The sequence below is a fragment of the Balaenoptera ricei genome, chromosome 2 (assembly GCF_028023285.1).
Source record: "Balaenoptera ricei isolate mBalRic1 chromosome 2, mBalRic1.hap2, whole genome shotgun sequence".
Lineage (NCBI taxonomy): Eukaryota > Metazoa > Chordata > Mammalia > Artiodactyla > Balaenopteridae > Balaenoptera > Balaenoptera ricei.
The window spans coordinates 66,228,114-66,255,915 of record NC_082640.1 but is presented as its reverse complement, the minus strand read 5'-3'; the positions used below and the strand labels follow the sequence as shown (position 1 = coordinate 66,255,915).

The 27,802-nt window shown below is 46.5% G+C and overlaps 1 long non-coding RNA gene across 1 annotated transcript in view; it reads left to right on the top strand.

Annotated features, from left to right (window-relative positions):
- The first annotated feature begins 3,945 nt into the window (after nt 1-3,945).
- Nucleotides 3,946-27,802, top strand: part of LOC132360404 (uncharacterized) — a 52,112-nt gene continuing 28,255 nt past the window's right edge. Inside the window, exons 1-2 of the long non-coding RNA XR_009501088.1 lie at nt 3,946-4,022; nt 5,112-5,207. This is a non-coding gene — a long non-coding RNA (uncharacterized LOC132360404). The remainder of the gene's footprint in view (nt 4,023-5,111; nt 5,208-27,802) is intronic.

Here is a 27,802-nt window from a genome sequence, read left to right as displayed (position 1 = left end):
ACCATTTCCCTCCTAGACATATAATCAATAGACATGAGTGTTTTTACCCACCTCCCAGCCCCCGGCCATGCTGCACAGCATGTGGGATCTTAGTTCCCCTACCAGGGATCGAACCCGTGACCCCTGCAGTGGAAGCGCGGAGTCCTAACCACTGGACCATGAGGGAAGTCCCAGTGGACATGAGTTTTAAAATGTCTCCCCAAAGAATGTATAGAGCAGCATTGTTAATAATAGCTTAATACTGGAAACAACCCAAATGCCCGTCAAGAGTTGAATGGATAAATAAATTGTGGTATATTCATACAATGGAACACAAACAGCGATGAAAAAGAAAGAGCTGCAGCTAAACACAACAACATGCATGAGCCTCAGACACACTGTTGAACCAAAGAAACCAAGCTCAAAACTACCGGAGAAAACTCTAATTCGAAAAGATACATGCACGCCAATGTTCACAGCAGCACTGTTTACAATAGTCAAGACATGGAAGCAACCTAAATGTCCATCGACAGATGAATGAAGAAGATGTGGTATATATATATATATATATATATATATATATATATATATATATATATACAATGCCATAAAAGAGAATGAAATAATGCCATTTGCAGCAAAATGGATGGACCCAGAGATTATCAAATTAAGTAAAGTAAGTCAGACAGAGAAAGACAAATATCATATGATATCACTTATATGCAGAATCTAACAAAAATGATACAAATGAACTTACCTACAGAAATAGACTCATAGACATAGAAAATAAACTTACGGTTACCAAAGGGGAAAGGGAGAGAGATAAATTAGGAGTATGGGATTAACATATACACACTACTATATGTAAAATAGATAAACAAAAAGGACCTACTGTATAGCACAGGGAACTATATTCAATTATTTGTAGTAGCGTATAATGGAAAAGAATCTGAAAAAGAATGTATAACTGAATCACTTTGCTGTACATCTGAAACTAACATAATGTTGTGCATCAACTGTACTTCAATTAAAAAAAAAAGAGTACATTCTTTATGATTCCATTTCTACAAAACTCAGAAACAGGCTAAACCAATCCACGGTGATAGATGTCAGACTAGTAAATTACCTTGGAGGGTGGGATCAACTAGGACAAGGCATGAGGGGGTGCTGGAAATGTTCTATGATAACCTATCCCTTGATCTGGGTGGTGGTTACACGGATGTATACATGTGCAAAATCTATTGAGCTCTACACTTTACCTTCTGTAAGCTAGACTTCAATTAAAAACATTTTTAACGCAAATAAAATTTATGTATCCTTTGCCTCATTCATTCCACTTCTGGCAATTTTTTTCTATAGATGTATTTGAACATGGAAGATATTACATATGCATAAGATTATTTATTGCAACATTTATTGTAAGAGCTAAAGATTAGAAAAAACAAAATGTCCATCAATAGGGGCTGGTTAAATAAAGTACAACTCCTCTTAACCATGCAACATGATGCAGCCATGCAAAAACGGAAAAGATTGCCAAGATACATTCTGAAAAATATCAAGGTGCAGAGATGCATAAAGAGTGTGCTGTCGGGCTTCCCTGGTGGCGCAGTGGTTGAGAATCTGCCTGCCAATGCAGGGGACACGGGTTCGAGCCCTGGTCTGGGAAGATCCCACATGCCGCGGAGCAACTGGGCCCGTGAGCCACAACTACTGAGCCTGAGCGTCTGGAGCCTCTGCTCCGCAACAAGAGAGGCCGCGATAGTGAGAGGCCCGCGCACCGCGATGAAGAGTGGCCCCCACTCGCTGCAACTGGAGAAAGCCCTCACACAGAAACGAAGACCCAACACAGCCAAAAATAAACATAATAAATAAATAATAAATAAAAATTAAAAAAAAAAAAAAAGAGTGTGCTGTCTTTGGGGTTAAAAAATGTAAAAAGAGATAAAAAGGAAGAGAGAGAAGGTGGGGGAGAGATTAGTTTATATACAAATAAAATAAAATATCTCTAGAAGGGCACGTATGAAACAAATGTGATTGGTTGACCGTGGGGAGGGGAACTGGGGGGCTGAATGCCAGCTGAAGGAAATTTTTTACTGTATACCTTTCATGCTTTTTGAATTTTGAACCTATTGCAAATTTTGAATAGAAAAATGAAAATAGCCAGCCCCTCACTCACCTCCTTCAAGGTCTGTTGCTACGGGGTAGAATTTGAACCTTCGCCTTGGCCTGTAATATAACCCCAAACCTAACCGCCTTGCCCTTCCTCTGTCACGTCTGCCACACTGCATCTCCTAGTGCCTCTCAAAGGTGACATGCTTCTCACACTTGCCCTGGAACCGTGCACTGGTCATTCTCACTTTGGGAAATGCCCCTTCTCTGCCTGGTGTCACCTCCTCCAGGGAGCCTTCCCAGATTTCCCCATACTTCTAGGCTCCTGCAGTCCACGTTTCTCATGTAGCATTTCTCATGACCATTTGTCATACTTCTCATAATAATGGGTTTCCAGGCCTATGTGTCCTACTGTAATGTTGGCACACAGCCTGGTGCCTGGAAACAGGATTTGTGGAATGCATAGATGGATAATTTTTGCCAGAATGGGAACTGATAAGCAGCTTTTGTCTCTTACACACCTGTTTAGTTTCCAAATTCTGTGGAAGCATGAACTGTGCTTCAGTTTTCTCATCTGCAAAATGGGATTAAGCATGATACCTACCTCCTAGGATTACACTGTGAGGATTAAATGAGTTAATACATGTAAAGTACCTAGAAGTGTATCTGGTATCACTAGTTATTATCACTTCCATATCACTGTATTGTGTTGAAGAAACTATATTCCAGTAAGTTCAGAAGGCCATAGGGCAGCAGGCCTATATCCAGACCTCCCAGGTTCCATGACTAACTGTTCTTCTCTGTGAGTGAGTGTGGGGTAGGCGTGGAGCTGAGGGGTATGGGGGTTGTCACAGCACCTGGCCACCCATGCCCAGCCCCGATGCAGGACCCTCTGCATCCTTCTTCATGATGGGATGTGCTACACGGGTGGGAGGGAATTAGTACATGGGGGAGGGGGAGGAGGCACATTTCAAATGAGAATCCTGAGTCAGAGCAGAGCATCATTCTAATGGCTGGCTTGGATAGTCATATTTCAACCTCCACACCTGATGATGGGTGATAAATTGGGGGCAGAGACCTCTCTTTGCATCTCTTCAAGCCACCGCCTGTAAATGACTGCCTGAAATGAGCCTAGGAGAACGCCTTAACCTTGTTAAGGTCCAGTTTTCTCATCTGCCAAGTGGGCATAATTACTGTAAGGAAGAAAGGAGATGATAATTCAGTGAAACCATGTGGAAGAGAGCTTTGGAACCTGTCATGCATTAGCAGAGGTTGGCAAACAGTCAGCCTGAGGGCCAGACATATTTTCCTTTGAATTACGTTGGGCATAGCAGGACTCTCCAGTTGCCCCAGTCCCCACCACTCCCTATTGCCTACTCTCACTGTATTTACCTTGCCCCTGAAAGCATGTGAGTTTGCCACCCCCGCTATACAATATTAGTTACGAAGGTGCCTGCTTTTCTGCCAACTGCCAGCATGGAGAGCTGGCCAGCTGGGGAGAGATGGTGCAGTTCTTTGAATGCCTGGGATCTTTCTGCTTGGCCCGAGTCATCGGACTCCACTGAGGTCCAGGTCAGAGCCCCATCAATCAGTCCTAGTAGTTTTCCATGAGCTGAGAAAAAGCCAGACCCATATGAATCCTTGGACATGCCTTCCTTTAGCCTTTGGGTACAGAGAATAAATCTGCAGCCTCCTAAACATGCCAAAGTCCTGGTCTGCTGGAGCCTGGAAGGCCAGATGCTGCTTACAAGTCTGACTCCTGGATGCCTGAAATTCCACCATTATCAACACATTCCTCCCTGTTAAGCGTGTTGCCCTATAAAGTTGAAAGATCTACTGGGAGGCATAGGAAAGTGAGTCCAAACTAGACTGGAGCAGATCTTTAAGGATAACCTTGGTGGGAAGGCAGATTTCATAAGCTGAAGACAGAGCAGGTGAGAGAGGGGTTGAGGGGTGGCGGGAAGGAGAAGGAAAGAGGGGCGGAGAGGCGCGTGAAGATGAAGTTTCCTTTTAGAGGGTAGGAGTGACTGTGGAAGGGAAGGAGAAAGGGAGAAGAGGCTGGAAGCAGGATGGACACTCAGGCCAGCAGTGGCCCTGGAAAGAAGGCGTGGACAGCCAGCTCCACAGTGGTAGGCAGCAGTATCCTCTCTGAACAAACCTGCAGGGACAGAGGTGGATGAAACAGCCCCCCAAACTACTCACCCCTTCTCCTGCTGTCTTTCATCCCAACGCCCATAAACACAAAGGAATGTCAACCTTCCCCCTGCTGGGAGGATTCTGCTCCCACTGGCACAGGAACAAGGATGAATCAGATCCCTGGATCAGAACATATAATCTGGTCCATCTCATCAAAGGCAGAGGACAGGTGTACAGGACCCAACTCCCACCCCCAGAAAGAGCCACCTCCTTTAGGGTCAGTTCTAGGAGGGATTAGAGAGGGGTGAGGTAAAGAGACTCTGATGCCTCCAGATTCCTCAACTTCACTGTGTAACTGACTCTAGGCAAGACACTTATCCTCCATCCTCAGTTTCCTCATCTGTAAAATGGGGACAGTTATGATAACCGCTTCATAGGGCTGCTCTGAGGATTAAGTGAAGGGATTCTAGGGCTGGGTTTTGAGCTGAACCTTATGGGGTGTATCAGACTTTGACAGGTGCTCTAGGCAGGGAGCAAAGGCCAGGGAGTAGGGGTGGAGAATACAGGGCATATTTGGGTACTGGTAAAGAAGCTGGAGCATAGCCTCTGGTGGGGGAAACTCATTCTGGAAAGGCAGGCTATGGCTTGATAGTGGAAGGCCTTCACAGCCCAGCTAAGGACCCCGGGCTTTATGCTATAAGCAATGGAGAGCTACTGAGGGACCCTGGCATGTAAGAGAGACCTTCGATGGCCAGAGAAGTGATTTGTCCCAGGCTGCAGGGGACGCCTGGCTTACGTCCCATCTGGCCAAATCACACTCAGGAGGAGCCACCTCCTTTAGGTCAGCTCCTTACAGCTGATCCCGACCTCTTTTCTTCTGCCCTTAGACCCTTTCTTTTTCTACCTTGGGCGAGGACTTGACCGTGAAGTGAGATAGACCTGGTCTCAGACGCTGGTTCCAGCGCTACTAGCTAGGTAACCAGGTAAGACCCCGAACTATACAAACCTCAGTTTCCTCATCTGAAATATGGGGAATGGCATCGATTTCCCAGAGTTATGAGGGTGAAATGAACCGTTGCACGTGTGTGCCGGGCCCAGCTGGCTCCCGGCAGGTGCTGGCTGGGACCAGGCGTGTCTTCCTCCACCGTGCAGGCAGGACCTTCTGCAGGGGGCTGTTTACTCAGCCGCCTCGGGCAGCTTCCAGATCTAACTGCTCACAGCCACTCCCCTCTACGGCTTGAGAGCAGCGAGGGGGAGAGCAATCCGTGCCTGGAAACCTCGAGGCCAGGCTCAGGCCTATTGGAAAAATAGGAAACAATTATGAACCACGAGGAAACTGATTTACTCTGTTTGCTTTGGCAGAGAGCAGAAAACCCACCTCGAGCCTAGACTTAAGGTGGGGAGAGGCAAGGAGGAGCCCGCTATGCATGCCAAGGGTCCTGGGGAAAGAACGCAGGTTCTCTGTGGACCTACTGATGTGCTGGACACCTTCATCCATGCAACAGCGGTTCATCATGCCTCCTGTGTGCAAGCGCTGATGTAGGAGCAGGGACACAGCTGTGAAAAGACAGACAGTGTCCCTGCCCAGGGTGGGGTGGGTAGCAGAGAAGAGGAAGTGAAAACAAAAGCATAAATCATCTGAGGGATGGATGCTATGACAAAGTAAAGCAGGACAAAGGTGTCATGGAAGGGGCATATTCAGAAAGGGCTCTGAACAAGGAGAAATGACGTGTCAAAGAGAGAAGAGCATTTCAGGGAGCAGGACCTCTGCAGAATGCTCACCTGCATCCTGTCTGCTCAGCCTCGCCACAAGGCTGTGCTCTGAACACTGTCCCCATAGTACAGGTGAAGAAACTGAGGCTTGGGGAGAGAAAGTGTCTCACCCAAGATCAGGGCAGTGGGAGGATTTGAGCCAGCCCTTCAAAGCCCATGCTCTTCCCTGAAATCTGGTCCTCCTGCCCTGGACACAGGCCAAGGGACCCAGCATTTCTCACTCTTCCCAGGCTCAGTGAGGTGAAAAAGCGAGTATGCCTTTCTCCAGATCCCCTACAGGAATGGCCCATAAGCCCGCAGAGACCCGTAGCCTGGCACACTGCTATGGCAGTGCCCGAAGGTGCTGCCCCAGGAGCAGAGGTGGTTGATGTCAGATGTTCAGATGTTACCCTAAAAGGTTTTCCCTGGGACTTTCCCCGTGAGCCTGTGCGGCTGGAAGTCAGAGGCGAAAGGCAGCGGTGCCCATGTGCTTGAGCAGCAGAACCTGGGAGACCTCCCAGTGTGTACAGCCCCGTCTGCTGAAAGGCTCCCGGGAGACCCGCCGGTGCTCAGTCCCTGTGGTCCGAGAGGGGCAGGAACACCATGGGACGAGTGAGCTGCCCTCCTCGTTGCAGGAGGTGACAGGCTGAACAGGAACCCTGCTGGAGCTAATAGCCATCTCTCCTCCCACTCCTCTACAGCCCCCTTGGTGGGGTTAGTCCAGGGTTGGGAGCATGTGCTCCCACGGGGCGGGGGAATGTACAGAGGGCCCTGCAAACCTGTGGCGTTCAAGCTGTGGGTGAGGTGGTGGGTTCCAAGGCCAGGGGTTGTGGCCAATTTCTTCGACCTTGTTCATGCACTCACGCAAGGACAGTGGGTCCTATCACACAGCAATTTCATTTAAAAAATCTCTAACCTTCTTTACGGTAATGAATTAATCCTAAGGTATAGGTAATAATGACCTCATTCACATACACGTTCTCTCACGTGGGCATTTCAAAGTGGATCATCACAAGAGTAGTCTGACACCTAAGTGCATCCAAGGACCAGCAGCATGGGCGTCACCCAGAAGCACGTTAGAAATGCAGACCCTTAAGCCCCTCCCTAGACCTGGAATCAGAGTCTGCCCTTTAGCAAGATCCCCAGGTGATTTTTATGCACATGTGAAATCTTTAAAAGAAGGTATAATCACGACTCTCAAAAAACATAAAATGAATCTGGGTCAAAGATTTTTTTAAACTCATTGATTAACGAGGAAACCACTAAGATGTTCTAATCACTTACAGGAGGATGCAAAGAGTAGACGCAAATACAGGTCATCAGGAATCTGAATTAATTTACAAATAGATGCAAAACTGGCAAAAAAATCCATAGAGCAATAATCAATTGCATTGCATTGCGTTGGATATAATCTGCATGTCTACGGACAAGAATCGTTTACATTTCTATCAGTTTTCAACAACTTCCAGAGTTGTAAAATAGCTGAGATAATGAAAGATTGAGAAAAAACAAAAGCCAGAAGGGTACTCTGGACAGCATACCCAGTAATCCCTGCCTTTCTTTCCCTTTCTTTTTCTTCCTCCCTCCCACCCCATCTTAGTCTTTCACAACTTTTCTTGACACACAGTAAAGTTTGATAAGCCCTGTCCTACACCACTTCTGTCTTCTGGCATGCCTGGACACAGATAGTCTCTGCAGATCATAACTAGAGGGAATTTTTGAGCAAATCTCAGTGTTTTCAGGGCTCTGCTGGGGAATTAGCAGATGGGCCAGACCAGGTCTCAGGCGTCAAACACTGGTTCAAATAACAGAGCAGAAATTCAGAGGCCTACAGGATCTGCGTTGCTGCCTACTGCTGGTGGGGTTACTTTATGTTCTCTAAAATGCTTCATTTGGAAAGTTAAAAATGTGTGCACTTGTTAGTTTTAATCTCTATCCTAGGTCTGATCAATTGCACCAATTGGAAATTCATTTTCAGAGGCAGTGACTCCATGCTACGACTTCTCTGACCAGTATTAAGGTTTTGTTAATTAGTAGAATGAATGTTAAAAAGGGGTTTTCATTGTACATCGATAATGGAGATACGTGAGTTAGCTAGAATCTGGTGGCAACGTTTCCAGCCTGAAGGAGATATGAGAATGCAGCGAGTCTGGGAAAGAAAGGCTCCCCACACTTGGTTCCTAAATGGTCTGTGTGCAGCTACCGACTGGGCAGATTCTTCTCTGGCTGTCCCTGACCGGAAGCATAGCAGACTTTTACTATTACCACCGTTAACTCAGGTGGACTTTCATTGGCGATGCTATCACAACACCTAAAAAGACAGAGACCCAGGTCTTCACTGAGCTCACGGGGGTTGTCTGGCTGTCTGGGTTACTTGCAGTAACTGCCCATAGGTGGGACTCCATTTTGCCCATGCCTCATTTTCACCGAGCTTGGTGTTGAGGCCGAGGGAGAAGATCTAAGTTCTCACCTGCCCCTTAATTGTTTGCTATCAGTATTTACCAAAAAGAACTCCTCGTTGTGTATCAGCAGAGTGGCTTAGGGGCCTGGAGAATGGAGCAAATGGTTAGGATCCCCATGTCTGGATGGGTCCTCGCTCTTCTGGGGTAGTTCATCACAGAGGTTGAGAAGCAGAACGGCAGCATGCAGGTCTGGGGTTGAATCCTGGCTCCACTCCTCCGTGGTCCTGTAACTGAGCTGCTTGTTTATCCCCTGCAGGGCACCAGGATTGGGGCTAGGGGCTGTGAACAACTCAGTGGACATGACGGACAGGGGGTTCATGGAAGAAGGGAAGGGGCATGAAACAAAACATCACAAACATTGTTTTGTAAGTTACCATTATGATAGCACCATGGAAGGAAAGTCTATTGTGCAAAGGAGTGTATAGCGGAAGACCTTTCCTTGTCTGAAGAATTAAAAAGACTTCCCAGAGGAAGCTGAGACTTAAGAATCAGTTGGAGGGGACTTCCCTGGCAGTCCAGTGGTTAAGATGCCATACTCCCAATGCAGGGGACACAGGTTTGATCCTGGTCGGGGAACTAAGATCCAGCGTGCTGCACGGTGTGGCCAAAAATTAAAAAATAAAACAAAACAAAACCCCCAAAATTGGAACCATCTAATTAAAAAAAAAAAAAGAAGACTGAGTTGGAGGTAAGGGGTGTTAATCAAGCGGAAGAAACAGCAGGGACAAAGGCCCTGAGGTGGGAGGTGTTTGGTCCACTCTAGAGATGCAAAGAGGGCCCATGTGAGCAGTGGCTCTCAATTGTTTGCAGGTTGGCAAACTACCTGGCACACTGCTGAAAATGTGCCTTCCTGAATCTCACCTCCAGAAATTCTAATTCTAAGGGTATGGGGTGGGGGCCTATGGGTCTGCATTTTTAACAACCTCCTCAGGAAATTTCAGAGAATAACATTGCTTTGGGCTACACTTTGAGATATATTGTGTTAGAGCCTCGTGAGAGTGACATGAGATAAAGGCAGGTCATTTCACTTCTCGAAGCAGCTTAGTTCAAGTCCGACATGGGGGTTGTAAGATGGCAGGAGGATTAAAGAAGAGAAGCGGCATCCAGTGCCCAGCACAGAGCCTAGCGTGTGGCTGGTGCTCAGCAAATCACTGCACATCTGCTACTGACCTTCTACGGTCAAGCCTGTGGATCTCTGATGTTCTGGAGGAGTGAACACTGGCTGGGAGTCGAATGATCTATGAGGAGTCGAATGATCTGTGCTCCAACCTCAACTGGGCCACTGACGTGCCACCCCACCTTGGCAAGCCCCTCTCTCTCTGAGCCAATAAACCACAGTTTCCCCACCTGCAAAAGAGGAAGTGTGATCAGGTGACACCTAGTCCTTACCCAATCGGCAGCTCAATCACCATCTGCCATCTTGAATTGCTCACATCTAAGAGCTCAGGGCTCCCTCACCAAATTCAGTGATCCTTGACCTGGCTGCCCATTAGAACCATCAGGGATGCTTTAAAAGTACCAGTTAGGAGCAGAAGCAAGAAGAACTACAATCCTGCACCCTGTGGAACGAAAACCACATTCACAGAAAGACAGACAGGATGAAAAGGCAGAGGGCTATATACCAGATGAAGGAACAAGATAAAACCCCAGAAAAACAACTAAATGAAGTGGAGATATGCAAACTTCCAGAAAAAGAATTCAGAATAATGATAGTGAAGATGATCCAGGACCTCGGAAAAAGAATGAGGTCGAGAAGATGCAAGAATTGTTTAACAAAGACCTAGAAGAATTAAAGAACAAAGACCTAGAAGAATTAAAGAACAAACAAACAGAGATGAGCAATACAATAACTGAAATGAAAAATACACTAGAAGGAATCAATAGCAGAATAACTGAGGCAGGAGAATGGATAAGTGACCTGGAAGACAGAATGGTGGAATTCACTGCCACGGAACAGACTAAAGAGAAAAGAATGAAAAGAAATGAAGACAGCCTAAGAGACCTCTGGGACAACATTAAATGCACCAACATTCGCATTATAGGGGTCCCAGAAGGAGAAGAGAGAGAGAAAGGACCAGAGAAAATATTTGAAGAGATTATAGTCGAAAACTTTCCTAACATGGGAAAGGAAATAGCCACCCAAGTTCAGGAAGCGCAGAGAGTCCCATACAGAATAAACCCAAGGAGAAACACGCCGAGACACATAGTAATCAAAGTGGCAAAAATTAAAGACAAAGAAAAATTATTAAAAGCAACAAGGGAGAAACGACAAATAACGTACAAGGGAACTCCCATAAGGTTAACAGCTGATTTATCAGCAGAAACTCTACAAGCCAGAAGGGAGTGGCACGATGTATTTAAAGCGATGAAAGGGAAGAACCTACAACCAAAATTACTCTACCCGCAAGGATCTCATTCAGATTCGATGGAGAAATCAAAAGCTTTACAGACAAGCAAAAGCTAAGAGAATTCATCACCACCAAACCAGCTCCACAATGAATGCTAAAGGAACTTCTCTAAGTGGGAAACACAAGAGAAGAAAAGGACCTACAAAAACAAACCCAAAACAATTAAGAAAATGGTAATAGGAACATACATATCGGTAATTACCTCAAATGTGAATGGATTAAAGGCTCCAGCCAAAAGACACAGGCTCACCGAATGGATACAAAAACAAGACCCATATATATGCTGTCTACAAGAGACCCACTTCAGACCTAGGGACACATACAGACTGAAAGTGAGGGGATGGAAAAAGATATTCCATGCAAATGGAAATGAAAAGAAAGCTGGGGTAGCAATACTCATATCAGATAAAATAGACTTTAAAATAAAGATTGTTACAAGAGACAAGGAAGGACACTACATAATGATCAAGGGATCAATCCAAGAAGAAGACATAACAATTATAAATATATATGCACCCAACATAGGAGCACCTCAATACATAAGGCAACTGCTAACAGCTATTAAAGAGGAAATTGGCAGTAACACAATAATAGTGGGGGACTTTAACACCTCACTTACACCAATGGACAGATCATCCAAACAGAAAATTAATAAGGAAACACAAGCTTTAAATGACACAATAGACCAGATAGACTTAATTGATATTTATAGGACATTCCATCCAAAAACAGCAGATTATGCTTTCCTCTCAAGTGCACATGGAACATTCTCCAGGATAGATCACATCTTTGGTCACAAATCAAGCCTCAGTATATTTAAGAAAATTGAAATCATATCAAGCATCTTTTCTGACCACAACTCTATGAGATTAGAAATAAATTACAGGCGAAAAAAAAAATACCAGTTAGGGATTTCCCTGGCGGTCCAGTGGTTAGGACTCCGTGCTTCCAATGCAGGAGGCACGGGTTCGATCCCTGGTCGGGGTAAGATCACGCATACCGCACAGCACAGCCAAAAACAACAACAACAACAACATAAAAAAATAAAAATACCAATTAAATCAGAACCTCTTGGGGATGAGCTCCAGGCACTGGTAAGTTTTCAGCTCCCCCCAGCAAATCCAGTGAGAACCAGTGATCTAATTCCTTGAGTCCCCCTTTTTTCCAGAAGAGTTAAAACAAAGGGGCCTCAGAGGAAACACTCTCTTCCCTGCTTCTGGTCTAAAGCCTCAGGGAGCAGCCCAGCCAGGAAGAGCCTTAGATATTATCCAGCACCCACCCCACAAACTCTGTTTTTCAAAAATAATTTTTGATAATAATTTTTAAGAATCTTGCCTGAGTAAAAATGCCCATTGTTTAAACAAAATCAAATAATACAGAATGGCTTTTCACCTGCCATCCCCAAAGGTCACCGTATTTAGTTTAATCAGCTATACTGAGGTATAATTTACATACCATTAAATGCACACATTTAAACTGTATGGTTGGATGAATTTTGACAAATGTATTTTGCCTTCCCTTCACCCCACTTCCCACCAACTCCCATGAGACAACACTTTAAATAGGTTTCATTTTACTTTCTCTGGTAGTTTCCCTATGTCACATGTTTATACTGATACTTTTTGATTTATCTATTTTAGATAAGGTGACATATCATTAACCCTCAACCAGCAGACTGTTGAAAGCAAAAAGGAACAGAATTAGTAATCCCACAGGACAACAGGTGTAAAACAGGACTGTCCTAGGCCAATCAGGGTATCTGGTCGAGCGAATGTTCTCCATTTATGCCTAGCCTTGATGGATGAGGAGTGGATTTGTATAACCCATCACTAGCTCTCTTCCTCTTCCCAAGTGTTGCTAATTCTGTCCCTATTTTAGTTTGTCTGTTGCTTAACTTTGTAAGTTTAACTAATATTTGTAACCCCCTACTGCTAGGCCCATTTTGTAAGGATATCCCTATTTTCCCCTCCATTTCTGTTCTCTTCTACCTCCCAGTTTCTTATCTCTTTTGTCCTTGTGTTTATTTTGTCAAGGTTGATAGCATCTGCTTCTATTTTGTAGTCATTATTAAGCCGTTCCTATTTTGTCTATAAAAACCCCAAAGCCCAGTGTTTACATTATGTTGATGATGTGACTTTGTTTCCTGTGAGCCTACAGTGTATATTGTGAGTGATCATAGCTTCTCCACGTTTACACTATGATTATCCCTGGGGCTCTCACAGGAAAATGCTTCCAACATCAACATTAAATGAATTTTTCTTCCTTACTCTCTACCAGTTCTTCTAAATCATGTCAAAATTTAGTTTCTTTCATATTTGAGTCATTGATTTCTGGTTGGATTTTTTTTTCTTCCTCCCTACCTATTGGTGTTTCCTACTGTTTTGTTTCAGTAGGAGAAATACATGTCACTTCACCATGTTCCTAAAATCTTCCAGCCTCCTTTTATATATCACTTGGAATCCATTCCTTTCTTATTTCTGATTTTATTCCACCTGGGTCCCTGAGTCTCTCTTCTTACTTGTTCTGAGGATTTCCTGGGTTGGCTGTCTACCAGTCATCCTGGAATTCTTTTACATTAGATCACTGGATTAATTCTACCAGTTTTTATCCTTCACAGTTTCCAAGTTGCTTTGCTGGAATACATGTTCAGATGACTTCTCAGAAAGGCAGCACAGGAGGTAATTTCTGAGTCCTTGACTCTCTGAAAATGTATACTTTGCCTTCACTCTTGACTGATAGTTTAGCTGGGTACAGAATTCCAAGTTCAAAACCGTTTATACTTAGCACTTAGAGAGGGAATATTAGCAAAAAGGTTAAAAACTCAGTCTCTGGCATGAGACAACCAGGGTCAAATATTAACTTTACCATCTACTGGATCCAGCAAGTCACTTAATCTCTCTGTGCCTCAGTTTTCTCATCCAGAAACAGAGATAAAGATAGTGCTAACTTATGGAGTTGTGATGAAGATTAAATTAATTTATGTAGGTAAAGTGCTTAAAATAGTGCCTGCACATAGTAAGCTGCTATTCTTCTGTCTTCTACTGAAGCTGATGAAGATTACAATATCAGGCTGATCCTGCTTCATTGTCAGTCAGAGAACCAGATGTTCTGTTTTTTTGTAAGTCAATGTTCTGGTCTCTGCAGAAATGTGCAGGGTTTTTTCTAATCTTTGATATTTTTCAGTTGCTCAATTCCATGTCTGCTTGGCATTCTCTCAGTGTAAAGACTCAGTGTCCCTTTTTGTCTCTGGGGATTTTGTAAGTGTTATTATTTCTATGAAAATTTTCTCTCCTCCATCCATCTTTTCTTATTCTGGAACTCCTACTGGTAGTTGGATGTTGAACACTTGGAATTGATCCTGTTTGAATATTTTTTTCTCTCTGATATTTTATGCCATTTGCTCAATGTTCTGGAGATTTTCTTGACTTTGTATTTCAAACTTTCCATTGATTTTTTTACAACTTTTGCAATAATAATTTTAATTTCCAGAGTTCTTTCTCATTCACTGATTGTTTCTTTTCCATGGCACCTTGTTCTGACTTTTGGAACTCCATTCCCTCCGCTTTTCCATCAGCCTCATGATCACCTCAGAGATATCTTTGTGGAATTCTTGGGCATTTGGAAACATAGTTTAAAACTCTCTGTCATATGCATTTGATCAATAAACTTTCTTTGAGCACATGACCAGCGCTAGGCACTGAGCTGGGTGCTGTGGATATTACAAAGAGGACATTATGAAGTTATGGTCCCAGTCTTCAAGAGCCCAATTGTTGCAGAGACAAATATGGAAATAAATAATGACAGTACGACAGGGGTACAAGAGGTCCTCCCGGAGGAAGGAACAACAAACAGCCTTCTGGAGATCAAGGAAGACCTCACAAGGGAGGTGGCACTTGAGTGCCTCTTAAGGGATGATTAGGTTTCCAGACAGAGAAGAAGTAAAAGAGCATCCCAGGCAGAGCACACAGCTGGGCAAGGTTAGGGAGGCTGAGGGAACATGTGAGGGAGAACCCATATATCTAGAGCTGAGGTTGTGAGGCTGGCAGGCACCAGACCATGAAGACCTTGTGTGCCTTCAAGGGGGTCTGGAATGGGCACTTTGGGCAGTAGAAAGTCATCAGAGGGGCATTAGCAAAAGAGTGGCATGGATGGGATAGTGTGTTAAAAGGTCCCTCTGGAAGTTCTGGGATAGGTGGATTGGAGGGCATCTCCTCATCCGAGAGCTCTCAGACAATCTCCCCCCAACTCCCACCCAATACTAACTTCCCCAGCACTGAGGAATATTCCTTATCCGTCCTCAGTGAAAGTCTTCTGGGTGCCCCCCTGGCAAGGTCTGAACTCCACATACACACTATACTTTAGTATTATCGCTGCTGCTAGTAACAGTTATAGGCCCTTATGAACACAGGTTGCTTTTAGACGACAGTGTTCTTACATCTATCACCTCACTTGACTTTTCCAGTGGTTCTCTAGGAAGGAAGTCAGATTCTTTCTCTGACTTTTCAGAAACCCTCTGAGGCAGGTACTATAATTATCCCCATTTTACAGATGAGGAAGTAGAGGCACAGAGGGATAAAGAAACTTGCGCAAGATCCCAGCACTCATAAGAAGGAGAGCTAAGATGTGAGCCCAGGAAGCCAGGCTGGAATCTGTGTGCTTACCCACCGCACACACCCTGTCACTTTGCTCTTCTGCATTTTCCTGCACACCTAGGAAAGATCTGGGCACATAGTAGGTCCTCAGTGAAATGCACTGAAAAGGAGGCTGGAGGATGGAGAACAATGCAGGCAATGATTAAACGGGCACCTACTTATGCTAAGCATTTAACAGGGATTATTTCATTCAGCCCTCCTGCCAGTCGGGTTGGTCTTGTTTTATTTCCATTTTGTAAGAAGGACCCTACAGCAAGGAGGTGGCCAGAACCTGGACTCAGACAAGACTATCTAATGTCTTAACTCCCAGGTCTGACCCTCCTCTCTGATCTCTCCAAATGCCCCTGGAGGTGTATGTCTACAGGGGACACCCCGAAGGCATCCTGGACCCCTTTCTCCCATTGTCTTTTCTTGACTGCCCATGTGGGTATCGGGCTCCTTGGGGTCATTCTCTCCTTCTGTCTAGCCCATCCTCTACAAGCGTGGCACGGACCCAGCCTGCTGGCTGCCCCCCAGGATGGTACATGGGAAAGACTCAGGTGCTGCCTTGGCCAGAACGAGTGTTCACTAAGGGTCAGGAACCACTGTTCTTGCTGTGACTGAATTTTGCTTCCCAGGAACGGGGCGGCCGCAGCACAAGGAAGGGTCCGGGCCTGGGTGGGAAGATCTGGTGGACCCCCAGCGCATCACTGGTTGTGTAAACGGCTGCCTGAGACCTCACGTGGAGAAAGATTGGGAGACAGAAGAGGTGGGAAGGGAGCCCACAGCTCTGGGCCCCAACGGGAAGCCCAGCAGGCACATTCAGATGGAAACCAGCTATAATTGGGTGGTACCTCTGGGGGCCACTTGCAGGGTGGCTGGCTCAGTGGTGAGAGGCCCGTGGCAGGAAGACGAAGTGGTGACGAGGTGACAGACAGGAGGCCTTGCAGGCGGGTAGATGGGTGTGTGGTCACAGTGCGTGCTTCATCAGCTACTGACCGAGGATTTGCGTAACTTTCCTTTGCTGTCTCAGCCGGTAGCTAGGTTTAAAATAAATTCCAGGACATCAAGCTCAGATTTCCAAAGCAGCATCCCCAGGGCCCAGGCAGACGTCTGGCACAACGGTGTGATGAGCAAAGTTCATCTCTGGCAGCCTTACCTTCTATGCCCGCCTCCCCTCCCTCAGAGCTCTCACCACTAAGATCTCGGGCATTTCCTCGTATTCTCCCAGGAGCCTCTGTCCCAGCAAATCCAAGTCCTTCTGGGCCCTGCTCCCAGCTGCCAGCTTTAGGTCTGTTCAGCATCTTACACCAAAGCAGCACAGGGCTGGGGCGGGGGGGGCAGCAGCCATGGAAGGGCCGTGTATAGAACAGAACTGATGTGTCAAAGCTCGTGGCTTAAGGTGTTACCATCCCCAAAGAGATCCGGGGACCCCGGAGGGCAGCACACCACAAGGAAGCAGTCAAATCACCTAACGGTGGGACATCCAGCAGCTGGGCCATCTCTGCAGGAAAAGACTCAGGGCACAAAGCATGCCTGTCCACGAGAGTGGGTCCCAGAGGTAGAGAATTCCAGAGCCGGGAAGAGCCTGCAGGCTGTCCTGTCTCACTCCTTCCTCTTTTACAGATCTGGGAGCCAAGGCTAGGGGAAGTGGGGTGACTTGCTCTCTCTCACACAGCTAGGAAGCTGCTGAGAAACTGAGCCAACACCCAGTTTCCTGAGGTGTGGCCCTGCCCCTCCACGGCCAGCAAACTGAGCAGGGCCGGCTTCCCCCAGGCGGGGAGCCACCAAGAATCCCACGCAGGCCGCCCCCGGATCCCTGGCTGCCGCCTTCCCCAGCCAGCTCCACCTCAGCCCCGACCTGGTGGCCTTGGCCGCTTCCCTGCCAACTCCACTTGGAGCTGAGCAGTCTGGGTCCCCAGTCATCGCAGACACAACAAGGGCTGCGCAGTTCCACTCTGGCTTGCCGGGGGGGTTTGCAGCCAAGCCGTGCTCCTCCAGGGGCAGAGGGCTGACCTGGGACGGCGATGCTGGGGGCATCAGGCACAGCTTGCCTTTGGCCGTCCGCAGGGACCTGTCTGCCTCCCCAGCTCAAACCCCCGCCCTCACCCCCGCCCTAGTCTCCTCTCCACCTGGACCTACCCACCCCCCTCCAGGCCACGCTGTTGCTTTAACCATGCAGCCACTGCTCCCTTGCTCTGTAACTTATGCTTTTGCCGTCCCCTCCAGCTCTTCTTTCTGGGTCACCAAATGTAGTAGTGCTGTCCCCCCCTCCTCCATTTCAACCTCCGCCTTCAAGTTCCACTAGCACCTTGTATATTCTTTATAGTAGCTTTAGTGCTTTGTCTTACTTCACACGCTCTGTTCTTTTTTTTTTTTTTCTTAATGATCTGCATTTACTATTTTTTTTTTTTTAGTTTATTTACTTAATTTATTTATTTTTTGGCTGTGTTGGGTCTTCGTTGCTGTGCACAGGCTTTCTCTAGTTGTGGCAAGCAGAGGCTACTCTTTGTTGAGGTGCACAGGCTTCTCATTGCGGTGACTTCTCTTGTTGCAGAGCACAGGCTCCAGGCGCACAGGCTTCAGTAGCTGTGGCACGTGGGCTCAGTAGTTGTGGCTTGTGGGCTCTAGAGCGCAGGCTCAGTAGTTGTGGCGCACGGGCTTAGTTGCTCCGCAGCATGTGGGATCTTCCTGGACCAGGGCTTGAACCCGTGTCCCCTGCATTGGCAGGCGGATTCTTAACCACTGCGCCACCAGGGAAGCCCACACGCTCTGTTCTTGGCTGTGAGCTGTCACTGTGATCTGGCTTCAGCCATCATTTGCTCTTCAGAATCTAGCTCACTGTCTGAGCAAACCTACTGTTTGGTGAATGAGAAGATAGATGGACAGAGGGATGGATGAATGAATGTTGGATGGATGATGGATGGATGGATGGATAAGTGGATGTCAGCTGGCTGGCTGGCTGGATACAAGGATGACAGAATGAAAGGACAAATGGACGGATGCTAAATAGATAAATAGGTGCGTAGATGTTGGATGGATGGATGAATGGATGTTGGCTAGCTAGCTGGCTGGCTGGCTGGCTCAGTCGATAGATGGTTGGATAGAGGGAAGGAAGGATGACTGGATGAATAGATGGGTGAATGGAAGAAAGAAAGAATGAATGAATGGATAGATGGATGGATGGATAGAAGAAAGAAAGGAAGGACGAGTGGATGGTTGGGTAGTTCATCCATTTGATAGGACAGCCAAAGACCTCTTACCTCTTATATCTGTGGGATTTCTATTTTCCCAGTGCAGAGCCCTGACCACTGAAGGTCCAAAGTACAATGTATTATGTTGCCAGAGAATCTCTCTGTTCCTCAGGTCCTCCTCAGCCAATTCTGAGAGAAACAAAGCAAGAGTTTTTGGGCCCATTTAATGGATGAAGAAAGTGAGATCTAGAACTGTTTAGGATTTTGTTCATGGACACCCAGATAGTTTAAAGCAGAGTGGAAATCAGACCTCTGGCTTCTCGACTCTGAGTTCTGAGCTATGTGATATGTAAAGAACACATCTCAGGCCTCTGTTGGCTCCCTCTAAGGAGTGGACTGAAGTTGGTCCCACAGACCAGTCCCAGCTCCTGCCCAGGTCCCCCCCTTTGGCATCCCAGAGGGCAGGTGAACCCAGCCTTTCTACACAGGCCGTGTCTGACCGGGCTCTTCAGTTCCGCCAGGAAGGAAGTGGCATAGAGAGAAAAATTAGGAGAGATTAGGTGCCATAGAAAGATCTCTTTGCACCCCTGCTGGGCCAGGGCTGGTCTTGTAAGTCTATGTCTACACTGAAGAGGCAGGCTGGGGGCACCACTGCGACACCCCTAAACCTCCGCGAATCCCTAACCCCGAGTTGGCAATGCCCAGGCCTCCCCCGAGATCCTGGGGGAGGACAGCCGGAGGGAGATATTCTTGAGGAAATGAATACACAGTCATTTGGAATTACCAATTAGATGAGTAAGAGCAATTCCTGATACGGAAAAGTCCTACTAACTTTTTTCCCTAGTAATTTTTAAGTTTTAAAATTTTATAAAATATTTTGGATTTTTAAAAATATTGCAAAACTAATATAAAGAAATCACCAGATGTTATTTTACTACATATGCTTGTTTGCTTTATAATTTCATTTATAATTTTCTTTCTACAAATATATGCATATAGTATGTATAGATATACATATATGCATGTATACGGATGTATGTATACATATATAGTCTTTCTGAAGCTTTTGAGAGTAAATTTAGAGACCTTTGCCTCTAAATAGTTCAGCATGTTTTTACTTAAAAAGTCATTCTTTTATACAACCATGGTATAGTTATCGAAATCAGGAAATTAAAAATTCTACAATAGTATTTAGTCTACAGACCTTATTCAGACCAATTGACCCACTAATATCTTTTTCTATCCAGGGGCCAATCCAGGGTTCTACGTGCATTTGGTTGCCGAGTCCCTTTAATCTCCTTTAGTTGGGAATAGTTTCTTGGCCTTTTAAAATTTTTCATGACCTTAACATTTTTGAAGAGATTCAGCCAGTTATTTTGCAGATGCCCCTCAATATGGGCTTGTCTGATGATTCCTCTTGATGAGATTTGGGTTATTCAACGTTGGCAGGCTGCCACAGAAATGATGCTCTCCGTCTCAGGGCGTCGTCTCAGGAAGGACGTGATGATTCGTCCCCTCACTGGTGATGTTAACCCTGGTCACCTGGTAAAGGTGGTGTCTGCCAGTTTTCTCCAGTGCAGAGTTACTCTCTTTCCCTTTGTAAAATGGTAAGTATCACATGAGAAGATATTTTGAGACTACATAAATATTTTGTTTCTCATGATACTTTTGTCCACCAATTTTAGCATCCGTTGGTGTTTCTTGCCCGAAACAGTTATTGCTATGGTGGTTGCCGAAAGGTGATTTTCTAATTCCAACATTCCTTCTACATTTATTAGTTGTAAGAGCTTTTTCTTCTCCTCATTTATTTATTCATTTATCTATATCAGTATAGACTCAGGGATTCCTCCTTTACTGTGTGTTATAATCTATTACTATAATTAATTAACACTTTATTATGAAATTATTCTAGATTCCCAAGAAGTCGCAAAGATAGTACATAAAGGTCCTGTGTACGCTTCACCCAGTTTCTCTCAATGGTTGTGTCTTACATAACTGTAATGCAGTGTCAACACCAGGGCAATGGTGTTGGTGTGATGCATGTACATAATTCTGTCATTTTATCACATGTGTACATTCATGTAACCACTGCAATCAAGGTACAGCTCGATCATCTCAAAGATCTGCCTTGTGCTATTTTTCTACAGTCACACCTCTCCGTTTCCCCAACCATCCCTTGTTCCTGGGAATCATCAATTTGTTCTCCATCACTGTACTTATGTCATTTCAAGAATGTTACATAAAAGGAATAATACAGTGTGTGACCTTTGGAGACTGGATTTTTTTGCTCAGCATAATGTCCTTGAGATTCATTCAAGTTGTTATGCGTCTCAAAATTTCACTCACTTTTATTGAGTAGTAGTTCATGGTATGGATGTACCAAGTTTGTTTAACCATTCACCTACTGAAGACATTTTGGTTGTTTCCAATTTGGGGCTAGTACAAATAAGGCTGCTATGAAGTCACATACAGTTCAGCTTTTTGTATGGAGATGTTTTCATTTCTCTGGGCCAAGTGCCCAGAAGTGCAATTGCTGGGTCATATGGTCAGTGTATGTTTAGACTTTTAAGAAACCACCAAACTTTTCCTGAGTGGCTGTGCTGTCTTACGTTTCCCTCAGCAGTGTATTAATCTTGTCACTCTTTTTTATTTTAGCCTTTCTGATAAGTGTGTAGTGATATCTCACTGTGCCTTTAATTTGCATTTCCTTGATGGCTAATGACGTTGAACATCTCTTTGCCATCTGTACCTCTTCTTTGGTGAAATGTCTCTTCTTGTCTTTTGCCCACTTTGTGCTTGGATTGTTTCCTTTCTTACTGCTGAGTTTTGAGAGTTTGTTATATCTGAGTAGGAGTCCTTTGTCAGATAGGTGGTTTGCAAATATTTCTCCCTCGTTATTTATTTTAGTGATGAAATTGCCCTTGTTGACTTTTAAAAGAAAGTTTTCATTTCTTCATCTGACAAGTTGTTTTCTAGACCCTACTGTGTGCTTGCTGGGCACTTGTCTAGGAGTTAGGAATAGATAAGACAGATAAGGCAGGGTCCTTACCCATGAGGGGCTCAGAGTACAGTGGCCAGGAGTAGAGTAGAGAAAAAACCAGATCATTTCAACACAATGCAGTCAATGGCACAAAGAGACATGGATGGGGTGTGTGGGAACACCATGGGCCAGGGAAGACGGGCAAGTCAGAAGGATGAGTCTGGTCCTGTGGGCGGGCAAGGAGTCACGGGCATCCTGAGCAGAAACAAGAGCTCACGCGGCTGTACTTGGGTAATTCAAAATTCACAGCAGCAGGGCTAGGAGGCCAGAGGGCACTGTGGGGCCAGTGCTTTGGGGAATTCCTTGGAATTGGGTTGGCATCTTGGAAGGCACTCCCCGGTCGTGTGACCCTGGACAAGGTCAGTTAACGTCTCTCAGGCTCAGTTTTCTCACGGGCAGAATGAGCTTGTAGTACCTACTTCCCAGAGGCTCTGGGAGGATGAGAAATAGTGAACATGACGCAACTAGACCAGTGCCAGGGAGGTAGGATTAGGTGCTTGATGAACACTGGCCTTGGAAAAGCCATTTGGAAAAGCTGAGCAGGATTGGCTCGCAGGAGGGAGCTCCACCAAGGTCCTGCCCCTTCCCGAGGGTCTCTGCCTTGGGCCCGTCCCTACCTGTGGCTCATCCTGCCCGAGGGAAGGAGGGAACTTCATCCTGTCTCTGTCAGATGCCTCTCCCTGTGCCCAGGACCGCACCCTGGGCCCAGGGGCAGTCTCCACCGATTCACACACACTTCCTTTGGCTCCTCCCAGCAGCCCTGAAACCTCCCTGGGCCACCAGCCTAGCACTCTCTTTCTTTCTCAGCAGCCTTTCTTGGAAGAGCTGTTTATTTTCAGTGTCGCTTCCCTGTCACCGTTTCACTCCGTGTGGTCTGGCTCCCCGCTGCCCGCACCCCAGGGACTTCCCTTGTCAAGGTCCTCGTGGCCTCCGTGACCCTGACAGCCTTCGCTGTCTCACCTGATTGCCCTGCAGCATCCGAGAAGGCTGACCACTTGCCTTCTGGAGCCACTCTTCTGGCCTGGCTCTCAAGGCTGTGCCCTTGCATGACTTCTCCCGTTGTCCCCGGGGGGAGCTTCTGCTGATGTCCTCAGCAGGTTCCTCTCTGTACCCACTTCTGACGTGAGGCGTCTCCAAGGGTTGTCCCCCAGCTCTCTGTCCTCCCTCAACACGCTCACATCCCTTCCTGGTGCTTACCTGATCCCTATTCAAGTCTTCCGTTAGTTTCTTCAGTCTGAAGCCTCTAGGGTCTCTATCGTGAACTCCAGACCATGGCATCCAACTGGCTAGTCAATATCCGTCTACACCTCAAACCCATTCTGAGTACCATCGCAGTCACCCTCCTCCCCAGACCAGCTTCTCCTCCGCAGTATTCCATCTTTCACTGAGCACTCCACAGGCTTCCAGCTGTCAAGAACAGGATGCGAAAACACAGGGAAAGGGATGGTTGGAGAGGTGAGCGATGAGTTTGGTGTCCACTTACACACCAGGGGACGCTGGGGTAGGGAGGCCAGGGAGCGGCTGTTGGTGTGCAGCTGTAGTTTGGGAGAAGGATCGGGCAGGAGACATGATTTGCTGAGGTTCCAGCTGAGCCAGGGGCAGACCTAAAGCCTAGCTGGAAACCACGGCCCTTTCCCAGGCGTCCCTCAGCCAGGTCACCCTTGTAGGCTCAGGTCTCTCACCTCTAGGCTTGTGGGTTGGAGGGTGTAATGATCTACAAGGGCAGAGAAGGAAAGAAGAAAGGAAGGGCTCCTCTTGGTTAAGCAAGGGGAAAGGAGATAGCCAAGAAAGAGGGAACCGGGAGGCTGGAAGTGACAGTGGCTCTGGGGGATTGGGGTCAGGAAGCACAGGGTTAGGGGCCAAAACAAGAGGTGAACTTGATGTGTTTATGAGGTTTGGAGAGGAAAGACTGAGTTACCCTGCACGCCACTCACTCCTCGTTGTCAATGTGTGAATTTGCACTTCCTGCCTTAATCTGAGAAAGGCGGGAGGGAGGGACCACTAATGACAATGGTAGGATAAACAACACAAAAGATGGTAAATGAAAACTACCTCTGACTGGTATAGAATGGAAGAGGGATATTTGTGAGGCAAAAAGAGAAAGCAGGCACTTGTCCTACCTTGATTGATACACCACAGGCATTTATTGAGGGCACACTAGTGCTTAGCCCTTCAGATACTTGTCACATTCTACCTTCATTGCCATCGTGTGCAGCATACGGGTTTATCCCCATTGTACAGATGACAAAACTGAGGCTCAGGAAGATTACTCAACTTCTTGCTGACCACACAGTTAAGAGGTGCTGATGTCTGATGCTGACCCCCATGTTCTTTTGGTTGTAGTTTTGTTAAGTACTTATTTTATCTTTCAAAATAAAGTGATATGATCATGTAGTTTAAAAAGTCAACGAAAATAAATAAATAAATAAAATAAAAATTAAAAAAAAAAAAAGTCAACGAGTTCCACAAAATTTGTTAAGAGAAGAGCATTCACCAGCCTCCCTCCCTCATACACAAGTACTTGCAACTCTTTTAATGGATTCAGCATGAAGCGTATAAATGCATATAAATGTTCTCTTATTCCTTGTTTTCAGTACAGACCTGCACCCTCAGCTGTGTCTCCTACCCCTCATCTCAGCACAGAGATTCTGTCTTATCTCCAGGCTTTGGTCATGGGAAGAAATGGACGGTTGCTGAGCTGTAAGGAGCAGAGGCAAGGATCTGGAGTTCTTATTGACTCCAAGTGAATTGCTTTCACTCTGAAATCCTTATTTTTGCCCCTCCCTTCACTCACTTCCAGAAGTACCTGTTGCTTTCAGTTCCTGAGGCTTTTGAGGGTTCTGCTGTGTAAATCAAGTTGGCTTGCGGCTTTTCCCAATACCAGCTTAAGGATCCTTGATATTCTCCTGCTGAGATGGTTGCCACTTGTCCACCTGCTTTCCAGCTCCCCAAATTTTGTGACTCTTGTCTTCTCTCATTCTCCACATCCTTACGGGTTTGTGTCTTCTACCTTCAAGCTCTACCTTTACCTGGGAATCCAAGGCTGCTGCTCTCTCCCCAGACACAGGTGTCTTGTGCTGATTGTGGGCAGGTCCTGTAGACATGGGTTACTTCTCAGCCACAGGAGTCTCTTAGAGAGAAAGGAAATGAGCTTCTTGGTGTGAAATCAGCACATTTCCCACACAGGAGTCAAGACACCTAGACCTACACTGACTTGGTTACTATCTTCCTGGGCAAACTCGAGCAAGTCATTTTACCTTTTTTTTTTCCCCTGGATCTCATTGTTGCCATCAGTAAAGCAATACAAATGTCACCTGCAACCCTGAATGAAGATAATGAGAATCAAATGAGATGCAGAAATACATGGGAGATACAGTTCTCTGCATAGTTTCAGGCAACACAGATATCTGAGATGAACATTTCCTGTCTTTAATTCAGGAGGCATTGAAGCTGTGCCAGGTCCTCCGGATTCAGAGATGGGAAAAGCAGGTCCCTTTCCCTGGAGAAGCTCATGGCACAGCAGAGGAGACAGAGGAATAAACAAAGGGTTGCTGTATTGTGAGCTAAGCAAGAATGCAGGTTGTAGATGAGTGCACAGTAGGGGAAGAAACCAACTCTGCCCACTGGGGTGGGGAGTAGAGAAGAACTTCATAGGAGCTGGGAAAGTCTGCACCATTCTGAGAAGAAGAGGAAGGTGTTCAAGACAGAAAGACTAGTACGAGGGAAGGAAAAGAGGCATGAATCCGCAGGGCAAGAGCAGAGAGCTGTAGTGACTTGGGGCTGGGGCTACGTGGCTGGAGTGGGCCAGCTTGTGCCTACCATCTATGCCGTGCTCTTTCTCTGTGAGCCAGAGCTGGGGTTTCACCTGGGCAGTGGCATGGTCGATTCTGCCTGAGGGAAGGTTGCCTCTGGCAGCGAGATGAAGGGGGGCCCAGAGAAAGGCCAGTTGGAGCTCAGAGGTCTGTCAGGATGCTGTTCCCATAGACCAGGGGAAGAGTGATGTGGCCTCAAGTAAGGCAGGAGCAGGGGAGATGGAGGGGAGACTATGAGCTTCAGGAGATCTGTAAGAGGCCGAATCATCAGGACTCGGTAATGAACTGGGTGTAGGGAAAGGTTGAAGAGTCTAGACTGACCCTTGGGCATCCAGCTCTGATGGCTGGCTGGCTAGTAGGGCTGTCCCCCAAGCCAGGGGCAGGAGGGAGAACAGGCTGGGCAGAGGAAAGCAAGAGAAGGCAAAGGGTTTCGAGGTGGGCACTGGGAGTGTGATAGGCCTGCAAGACACAAGAGGGGATGACAACGAGGGAGCTGAAAGTGCGATTCAGGAGACAGACTAGAGCGAGCAGCCGTCTGGGCACTAGTCATCCAAGCAGAACCAACACCATCATCATCACCAGTATCCCCATCGCCTTCGTTATTACCAACATCACCACCCTCATTGTGACCATCATTTCCACCACCATGACCATCACCACGATCACCACCTCCACCACTACCATGTCCATCACCATCCTGTTCTTTGAAGATTAGTTCCCTTCCCCCAACTTCCCAGAAATTATTGTCTCTTCCAGGACAGAGATAAATCACCTGGGCCCATGCCTGCCCATGGCGGACATACAGAAACTATGAATATTACAACCAACTAGTGACTAGTGGACATCAGTGTCAGAAAAACAGAATCCCTGGCTCCTTGCCCACCTCATCCAGCCTGCCCAGGGTCTCATCTGAGTGGTTGGTGCATCTGCCCTCAGCCAGGCCCTGAGTCTGCAGAGGCTGCCATCTGCTGTCACCCCAGCCAAATATACTGGGCCAGGACCCACCTTCTCAAAGTGGCCAGACTATTGTGTCCCGTGCCTGTTTTAATCAGTCAGTACCCAGTGTAGAAGTCTCCCACTCTGCCATCTTTACTACAACTTCACCCGCCTCGGGCTCTGAAATTCTATCCCCTGCTCCCCCAACAGCTCTCTTGCCCGTTCCTCCTATTCGAGGTACCTCAGCGGTGGTGTGTTTGTGTAGTGAGCTCCTGGGTCCTCCTTAAGCTTCTCTCAGATCCCTCTGGCCATAGTCATACCTCGTCTTCTCAAAGAAGCATGTGCTCACTTCCCTTTTGGAGTCAGTCTTCAACATGCACTAGCTGTGTGACCATGGGAAAACCACTGACTTCCCTGAGTCTCAGTTTCTTCATCTGTAAAATGGGGGGTAATACCTTCTCCTTTACAGGGTTGTCATCAACCTTGACTGACATAGCATAGATGAGTCGGCTGGGACCTTGCCTGACCCATCCTAAGTGTTGTGTCCATTTTCATTACCTCTTTATTTTTCTACCCCACAACCCATTGCCTCCAGATTTCGCTTTTGTCGTTGTTATTTATGGCCTTGATTAGCCTATCCTTATGTGGCATTAGTTACATAAGAGCAGAGTCTGCATCGTATATGTCTTTGAATCTCCTGCAGCTCTGTGCCCATAATAGGTGCTCCATAAATGTCAGTTGAGTGACTGAGTGAATTGATTTAGCAGCTATTCAGCAGCTGCAAATTAATGCTCATCTGGGAGTTTAGGCTTAAAGAAACGAGAAGGTACATCTTACATCCTTTTGTGCATTCTCCAGCCACACGACACTGGTTTGGGGGATATTTGTACCCTGCTCCCATCCAGCTGTGTGGATACAGCAGGGCTGGCCAGATTTCAAACAGCATCAATTACTGAGACAACATGAGCTGTTTCCATTGGGTCCTTCAGTGGACCTGCACTAATCAGGGAAGGCTTCCTGGAGAAGTGATGATTAGACCAGAAGTTCTTTGAACCCAGCTGTACTTCAAAACCACTTGTGGGATTTAAAAACCCAATGTCCACAGGCCAGACCCCGGGCCAATTAAATAAAGTTCTCTGGGGACGGGAGCCAGACGTCAGCAATTGTTATAGCTCCCAAGTGACTCTTGTGCAGCTCAGTTTGAAAAGCTCTGGGTTAGAGGCTGTTTTTGAAAGACTCAGGTAACGGGAGGGGCAAGAAGCTGTTGGGCCTGGAGGTCTGATGACATGCCCAGGGGTGTCGTTGCCCTGCTCTCCTCTGCTGCCTGTGTTCTCTCTGCCTTT